This window comes from Macrobrachium nipponense, chromosome 12 (genome assembly GCF_015104395.2).
Source record: "Macrobrachium nipponense isolate FS-2020 chromosome 12, ASM1510439v2, whole genome shotgun sequence".
Taxonomy (NCBI): Eukaryota; Metazoa; Arthropoda; class Malacostraca; order Decapoda; family Palaemonidae; genus Macrobrachium; species Macrobrachium nipponense.
In genome coordinates, this window is record NC_087205.1 from 19907849 (window position 1) to 19917848 (window position 10000).

Genomic DNA, 10000 nt, shown 5'->3' on the forward strand with positions numbered 1-10000 from the left:
TTACTCCATACGTAATTTAAATTAATACATAAAGGAATAAAAAAAATGACAAACAAACATCGCCAATAAAAAACAAAAACACTCCGGTTGCCTAATCACGCTAAACACCTCCCAAGGTGGTTTTGATTGAAGTGGTTAAGGGCCTTCGTTAGATGTGTACCATGTAACAGCGACATGGGAAAAAGGATATGAAGAAGAAGAAGACGAAGAAGAAGAAGATAATAAGAATAGGAATAAGAAGAAGAAGACGAAGAAGAAGAAGATAATAAGAATAGGAATAAGAAGAAGAAGACGAAGAAGAGGAAGAAGAAGATAATAAGAATAGGAATAAGAAGAAGAAGACGAAGAAGAAGAAGAAGAAGAAGAAGATAATAAGAATAGGAATAAGAAGAAGAAGAGAGAAGAAGGAGAATAAGGAGAAGGATAAGAGGAAGATAAATACGAAGAGAAGAAGAAGAAGAAGAAGAAGAAGAAGAAGAAGAAAAGTAGAAAGACAGGAAAGAAGAAGAAGAAAGAGATTAGGTATAAGAAGAAGAAAGAGATTAGGTATAAGAAGAAGAAGAAGATGAATAAGAAGAAGGAGTTTAAGGAAAAGGAGAAGAGGAAGATAGATAAGAAGAAGAAGAAGAAAAAGAAGAAAGAGAATAGGGAGATGAAGGAGAAGAAGCTAAAGACGAAGAAGGAAAAGAGGAAGATAAACCAGGGATGAGACAAGCCACAAGAAGTAGAAGATTAGAAGTATAAGAGAGAGTAGACGGAAAATAAGAGATAGATGTAGAAGAATGAGATGAAATGAAGTAAGACAGAATAGGAAGAAGGAAGAAAAGAGGAGCAGATTAAAAAGAAAAAGAGTTACAACCCGACAAATAAAGTTTAGTAAGAAGAATGACGTGTAAAATAAAATGAATAAGGAGAGGAGAATAAGAAGAAGAAAACGTAACGTAGAAATAGAAGAAGAAGAGGATGAGGAATATGTTTTTTTAATTTTCTTGGCTATTCCTTTTCATTTACCTTTTAAGAAAATACAAAGAGCCAATTAATAAGGCGTGACCCAACCTCAAGCTTATTCAGGATGTGTGCAAGAATTTCCCTTCACGCACAAGTTGTAAACATTATATTCCTAATTTTTAGTGTAGATTAAACGTGATAAAATCTACGGTCAAATAGAACCTTGTTTCATCGACGGAAATTAAATTATTAAGCTTTATTTTATTAAAAATAATTTTTCTGTACTGTTTAACATATACACGATTTATTTTTTACATTTTCATTATAATACATAAATCATAAATATCCTATCCTGAAATTCCTGTATCTTTAACTCAACCCGAAACACCTTTTTCCGGAGACCTTTCCTCCTTCTCACTCCCAACAACAACAACAACAACAACAACTACAACAACAAAGTAGTCTATAGGCTTACTCCCTGAGTAAGCGAAAATAATACACGATACCTTTGTTATAAAAATCCGTAATTAACTACAAGCTGAAGTTTCAAACAATGAAACATTTGCAATAATATATGTATACAGCAACACACACACACACACACACACACACACACACACATATATATAATATATATATATATATTATATATATATATATATATATATATAGACACAGTCATCCACCACATACACACACACACACATATATATATATATGTGTGTGTGTGTGTGTGTGTTGTGTGTGTGTGTGTGTGCGGTACACGTGTGTTTCTGTATGTGCTCCCTAACCCCCAACGGCGAGGTCTGACCTTGAAGACTTTTTAAACGAGTTTAGTGGGTCGTAAAATTAGGAAGCTTCTAACGAGTAAGTTGTGTCAGAAGATTTAGATGATAATCCACGTAGCGGTTGAAGACATGGTTTATTTTATCCATTTTTTTTTGTTTACGTTACACATACACGCATACATATATATTACACATATGTGTACATATATATATATATATATATATATATACATACATGTATATGCATATGTACATATACACACATACACCACACACACACACACACACACACATATATATATATATATATATATATATATATATATTATATATATATTTATTTCTCAATGTTATCAGTATCAAGAATGATTATTCAACCCTCTCTCTCTCTCTCTCTCTCTCTCTCTCTCTCTCTCTCTCTCTCTCTCTCAAAACAGTACACTGTTAATGTATTTTTCTTTCAAACACTTATCTACTCTGCGTACATTGTTACTTTATCTAAAATCCAGGAAATTAGTTTTTATATATTACTAACATTCACTACTATGAACGGCAACGAGAGTCGTTAATCTTTAATAATAAAAGTCACCAGCGTATCCATAAAAATTTCCAGGGGGCACCAAATCTCATATTATACATACCACGGTCTATCTGGACCGTGATACATACTTACATACATAACATACATACAATCATCATACATACATACATACATACATACATACACTCTTATATATAGTTATATATTTATGTATGCGTGTACATATATATATATATATATATATATATATATATATATATATATATATCGTATAAATCTTCTTCTTCTTCTTCTTCTTCTTCTTCTTCTTCTTAATATTATTATTATCATTATTTTTTCTAAAAATTTATTATTATTTCTATAATAGATTTTCTATCTTCCCCATTAGATATCTCTCATTTATGTTATTATAATCTAAATCTTCAATATTATTATTTTATCATTATTATTCAGTGGGGGAGAACGGGCCCAGGTCCTCACCTATCCTCCCGAATCCGCTAGTGAATGGAGTGCTTATTATTAATAATAATAATAATAATAATAATAATAATAATAATAATAATAATAATAATAATAATAATAATAATAATAATGAATTCTCCAGCCGATGGGTTAAAAAGAAATATATGTACTACTTATATATTTCTCATTACTGTCGGTTAATATTTCCACAGAATGGAATGACCGTACGAGGAAAGGCAGTGAAGAGAAATGAAAAACAAAAGAAATATAAGTTATTCAACTCATATCCAAAAACACAAGCAATGATGTTAAGTCAAGGAAGGTAACGAGAATGGCAGAAATGTAGCGGATATTAACTATTAATAAATCCAAAAGAATAAATGAATAAACTAGTAATAAATAAATATACAAACATCATGTAACCAGTTTTACAATAAAGTATCCAAATTACCAAATTAATAAAGGGATAAATGATCAGAATAAACTAATCAATAAATACATAAAGAAAGAAACAAACAAATGGACTAAGGAAATGCGGCAGATAGAGAGAGGTTGGTCTGATAAACTCCGGATTATATTGCGCAGTGACCCGTTCTCCAAATTTGGTCACTGACGGCTTCAACTGAAATCATTTCTGGTGAAATTAGAATTTCATGACATGCAACTTAAAAACACAAGCTTTTCTCATTTCTTTCTGCTTCTGGTTTCTGCCACTTCTTATAACCTTTCATGTTTTTTTTTTTTTTTAAGCGGCGTGTCTATCACTTCTATTAATTCCTTTTTCCGCCTTTTCCTTCATTCCTTCGGGATGAGATATGTGAGGTCGCTGAGTTTGCCGTCTCATGGATCTCAGATTATATTAAAAAGAAAAACGGAGCATAACATGCTTGCATCGCCTAGTGATATATATATATATATATATATATATATATATATATAATATATATATATATATATATATATATATACATACATATGTAAATATCGATACGTACATACAAATATATATATTCTGTGTGTAATATTAATAATCTACATGCAACAAACTTTCGTATTTAGACTTGCCGTCCTCTAGTCCAGCGCTAGCCACTTCCGCCATCGCAGAATAAAGACACCCCATGCAAATCTCTCTCACGAAACGTAACCTCCCATCGCAGTCCCGATACTCTCGTACATTACCCTAATATTTTGACGATATTTTAAGAAGTCGTAGGTTACACCAGACAAGCGCTCGAAATAATCAGCAAATATAAACGAATAATAATAATAATAATAATAATAATAATAATAATAATAATAATAATAATAATAATAATAATAATAATAATTCTCGTCAGTAGCGGCACTTCAACGTGAATATTTTCACCAAGCAAGGGCAGATTATTGCTCATCATCGTACTGCTAACGCCGGCCAACATATCTCCTAAGGAAATGAAGAAGAAGAAGAATAAAAAAAGAAACAACTTACATAGCGCAGTGTTCACTGACCCGTCCACATTCATATGCCAAAACATACTGGACGCCCCTGGGAGCAGCGCATTTAAAATCGCCTCTTTATGGTCAAGAATCTCGTTCGGTCCCGATAACACCAGTTTTGCAAACTTGTTTGTGTCTGAGTCCTGTAACTTGTGCCCTTCTTCAACTTGTGTACCCTGTGCGGCAGCAGCAGCTATAGCAATGTCGTCAGTCAAAGGGACGCATTCCACGTCCCACGACACAGATCCTTCGGTCACAAGGGCGCCATTGTTGCGTTTGTGAAATGCGATGTATAGCTAAGATGCCTTTCTCTTAGGTTATATCTAAGTTGTATTCTTTACGGTAGGAAGGTCCACGACCGAGGTAAAGAAAGCAACCAGAGATGGATTTCAGAGAGAGAGAGAGAAGAGAGAGAGAGAGAGAGAGAGAGAGAGAGAGAGAGAGACTCACACGTTTCTCCCTTGATTTATCACTTCATATTTTTTCAATGGAACTTTTCCATCTTAGCACCATACTCTCTATTGTTAAGAGAACACTATAATTGAAAAACGTAAGAAAAATGCTCTGCGTCTAACTGGGAATTTATATGAAATGCGCAGTATGCAAACAGATCCACAAGCGCCTCAGTGGCGTGGTTGGTTTGGTGTTTGCTTCTCACCTCGATGGTCGCGGGTTCGATTCTCGGCCATTCCATTGAGGAGTGAGAGATGTGTATTTCTGGTGATAGAAGTTCACTCTCGACGTGGTTCGGAAGCCCCGTAAAGCCGTTGGTCCCGTTGCTAAATAACCACTGGTTCCATGCAACGTAAAAACACCATACAAACAAACAGATCCACAAAAATACAAATATTAAAAAATCCACATGAATTCAAAATACCACATAAAAGAGTTTCAGCGAAGATTGCATGGTAGAAATAAACGTGGAAGGAAAGAAGGCAATTATTTAATTTAAAAGTCCGTTGAATTTGAGTACTGTAGTTATTAGAAATCAAAGTCATACAAAGGCTTTGAAACGAAAGCACTCATACATGTGCGGGAAACAATATTGAACGTATCAGGAAGAAGCAACAGGTGTTTTGTGTGTGATGGTCACGACATTACTGCTGATTATTTCTCCGTATACTTATACTTTACACATACTCATTTATCTTAAAGAAATGCCTCTTTATCGTTTATAGAATAAAGTGGAAAAACGGGAACCAAATTTACAATGTTTATTATTAACTTCACGGCGTAAAATGGTTACTGATTACACTCACGTAACAGGGAATTTTCATATAGAATTGCAGGAAAATAAAACTAGAAGTGAAATATATAGACTGATTGAAATAAAGGCCCATTACGAAGACAGGTTCAAAGGCTTCTCCCTACATTGATTAAGGGGTCGGTTGCCTGATGCGCCTTCCCTGCTTCTCTGCCTTCCATCAAAGGCATCATCCTCCACCAAACCTCTTCTCTCTCTATCTTCCTTCACTTTATCTCGCCATCTAATTCTCTGTCTCCCTCTCGATCTTCTTCCTCTAACAGGTTCCTACCAAGCCCTCTTCACTCCCTTCTCGTCATCCTTCCTCAACTCATGTCCATACCATCTAAATTGTGACTCTCTTATCACCTCTGTAATCTTTACTAAGTCTTCCCTTCTTCTTATTTCATCATTTTCCAATCTCTCAAGCAGTGATATTCCCATAATCCGCATCAGAATTCTCGTCTCTGTTTTCTCAAGCTTTACTTCCTCTTTTCTTCTTAGAACCCATGTTTCTGCTCCATATATTAATATACCTGGTGGTAAATATCAGGGTTATAAATATTCAGGTGGTGTGATGATATTTAGCCCAACGTTTATATTCTGCGGCACACTGTCCAATTAGGACAATGTACACACACACACACACACACACACACACACACATATATATATATATATATATATATATATATATATATATATATATATACATGCACACACAAACATATATATATTTATATATATACACACATATATATATATATATATATATATATATATATATATATATATATAATCGTTGTTACGCGCGTGACTTTTGTGCTCACAAATGTTAAGTCAGAAATATCGTTTCATGTCCAATTCATTCTATACTTTGGAATAATCTACATCCAAGGGGAAAAGTAAATGATAAGTGCTTCTTCGCAGTCGGGTTTCGAACCTTTGCCTGGCCTAGAATAAACGAAGGACAAGGATTTGACCCCCAGCGATCAAGATATATATATATATATATATATATATATATATATATATATATATATATATATATATATATATAGATATATATATATATATATATATATATATATATATATATATATATATACGTGTGTGTGTGTGTGTGTATACACGTTTGCACAACACCTGACACATGTTGAGTGGTGAGTCAGGCTTAATGAATGTTTAGAGCTGCTCAGAACATCTGCATTTTCTTCTTCAGGTATCCAATGAAATCTCCAAGCTAAGTACTTAGTTCATATTCCAATGCATAAATAATTAGAACATTTATTAATGATTTCCATATAACAATTTCAATCGATAACCTCTACCAAGACAATTTATTAGAACACAGCACCTAATAACATTGTCAAAACATGTGTTGATAAGTGTCTTTGGTATGATTATTACCGAGTCCGACAAGACAACAAAGACTAATGGAGGCTCTTTGGTTTATGAGGTCGCCATTATGAGTGACAATGACATTCGTTTATTCTTATTGAAGGGCACCTTCCTGCGCAGCACTAAAGCATTTCCACCGAGTGCACATAGTGCATGAAGGTATTTGAATGTGCGCACCTACACACAAACACGTACACATAATATCTATATTTGTATGTATATACACATACACATATCTATATATATGTGTGTGTGTGTAACTGTAATAACCACAATGCTCTGTTCCTGAATTCTTGTTTTTTTCCTTGTTTTTTTTTCTTCTTTTTTTTGTAATACGCTTGTCACTACAAAGCCTTAAGATCAAGTTCAAAGAAACATGAAGAAATCATGTTGTCCGGCAGCGGGAATCGAACCCGCGATACCATAATCACGAAGAATCACGTTGCCGACCTGACCACGAGAAGGATAGAAGGTCATGCTGTCTGAAAACGGCAGGTATATGTATGTACGAGAGAGTATTAATAAACTTTTATCCTTCTCTTGGTCAGGTCGGCAACTTTACCTCGTCGTGAATATGGTATCGCGGATTCGTTTCCCGCTACAGGACACCTGAATTTCTTCGTATTTGTCTGAACTTGGATTTTAAGGCTTTGAGGTGATCAGCGTACCCAGAAAAAAAAAAAGCTCGATGAATTCAGGAAGAGGGCATTATAGCATTATAGCTAACAATTACTTATGTATCTGGTGAAAATGACCAGAAGATTCTACACACACACACACATATATATATAATATGATATATATATAATAATATTTATATTATATACTATAAAATATATTATAATTAATATATACATATATTATATTATATATATATAAAATATGTATATATATTATGTATATAATATTCATGTATATAATAATATAATTAAGATATATAATATATAATATTTAAATCACGAACAGGAAAAAGCATGATGAATATACGAACAAAGTTACAGCCATGAAGAAAAAGTGAAACAATGAGAGCTAAGTACTTTCGTCCTGTTACCAAACATAGTCACACCTACTCAGGAAATGCTGTGACCATGTGTTGGTGATAGTTCCTCGTTGGACGAGTGAATATCGCGCTCGTCTACATATCCGGTGGTCCTAAGTTCGAATCTCAGCTCGGCCAAGGCGGAACCAGAGAAATTTATTTCTGGTGATAGAAATTCATTTCTCGATATGTGGTTCGGATCCCTCAATAAGCTGTAGGTCCCATTGCTAGGTAACCAATGGGTTCCTAGCCACGTAAAACTATCTAATCCTTCGGGCCAGCCCTAGGAGAGCTGTTAATCAGCTCAGTGGTCTGGTAAAACTAAGATATACTTATCTTACTTATGTCTTGGTGATAGAACGTAAGTACTTAGCATCTAAGTGTTTCACTTTTCCGTTGTTGCTGTAACTTCATTCATTTACATATATATATATATATATCATATATATATATATATATATATATATATACACACATATATATAATAATATATAATATATTATAAAGTATTATATATGTATATATACATATATAATTATATATATATATATATATATATATATTTGGTTAAGAGTCAATGTCATGTCATTTGGTATTAAGCGGTTTCTAGTTAAACTAGTTGATAAATAAGAGAAAAATCATTCAGTAATAAAGGCGCGAAGTATAGTGATGTAAGTTTTAAGTGATAAAAAGGAAAAATAAGAAAACGAAGATTCCTGAAATGTAGAATTAAACCAAATTTCTTAATAATAAAATAATAATAATAATAATAATAATAATAATAATAATAATAATAATAATAATAATAATAATAAACGAGAGACCGTCCATGATGAAAACTGCACAGACTGAACATAAATTTAAAAAGAAGAGAGAGAGAGAGAGAGAGAGAGAGAGAGAGAGAGGGCGGAAAACATAATCGATGGATCATTGCAGAAAAATAAAAGTCCTTCCAATCCTCTCTTTCGACTCTTCCCCTTATTTCCCATTCTCTCCAGTAGCCCCCAATCCCCAACCCCATCACTTCACAAACCCTCATCCCTTCGAGATGGGGATCCACGGAAGTGGAGAGAGAGAGAGAGAGAGAGAGAGAGAGAGAGAGAGAGAGAGAGCGCAAATATTGAAGCTGAGTTGCCAACGGGTTGACCTGGTCGGGATGAGCGGTGTCACTTATTTCGGGCAGTGTTGCCAACTGCTGATCTTTAAAATGATGGGAAGTCTCGGCTGGGTTGGATTTTTGCGTGATTACGATACGAGGATTTCAGATTTTACAAAATTCATTGTTTTATGGTTTAGGAATTTCTTCCATGTCCCAAAAAATGTTGTATTCTCCTATGTTTATGTACTGGTTTTAGCATGCGGTGTTGATAGCCTATTGTGCTTACATTTTTAAATCAATTCAGCATTTTCTGTTAGGGTATATTAATTAGTATACTAATATTACTTATTTTCAATTTTCTTTGTGCACGAACTTCAAGCCCTCCTCGCTCAGGGCAAATTGTCTGCGCTTATTCTTAAATTTCTTTTATATATATTTTTCCGACGTAAATATGCTGCGAATTTTGCCACTGACTATTATGCTCATTTTAAATTTAGATATGATATCCATACACACTGTTTTTTAATCACCAGAATAATGAAAATATGAATGGTGTTGATAGTATACTTCATAATTAATCGATGCAACTGCTAACCGTTTCCCCATCTATATCATGAAACCTGCATCTATGTCTCTTGAATAAATGTGCTTGAATTGGTGAAATTTTTTATATAAATAATGTAGAAGCATTAACTTATTCTCCATACGTTTATCGATCCGTGAATTCTCCCGAATTTCCATTTTCTTCATTGAAATTATATGTAAGGAATCATGACATCAAGTATTCAATTCTTTGAAAAATTAAATTATTGATACTTTGAAAACTATAGCTATGTGACTGCAAATCAAGCGCATGATGCTTTGAATACTATAACTATGTGACTGCAAATCTAGCGCATGATGCTTTGAATACTATAGCTATGTGACTGCAAATCTAGAGCATGATGCTTTGAAAACTGTACTTATGTGACTGCAAATTTAGCGCATGATGCTTTGAAAACTT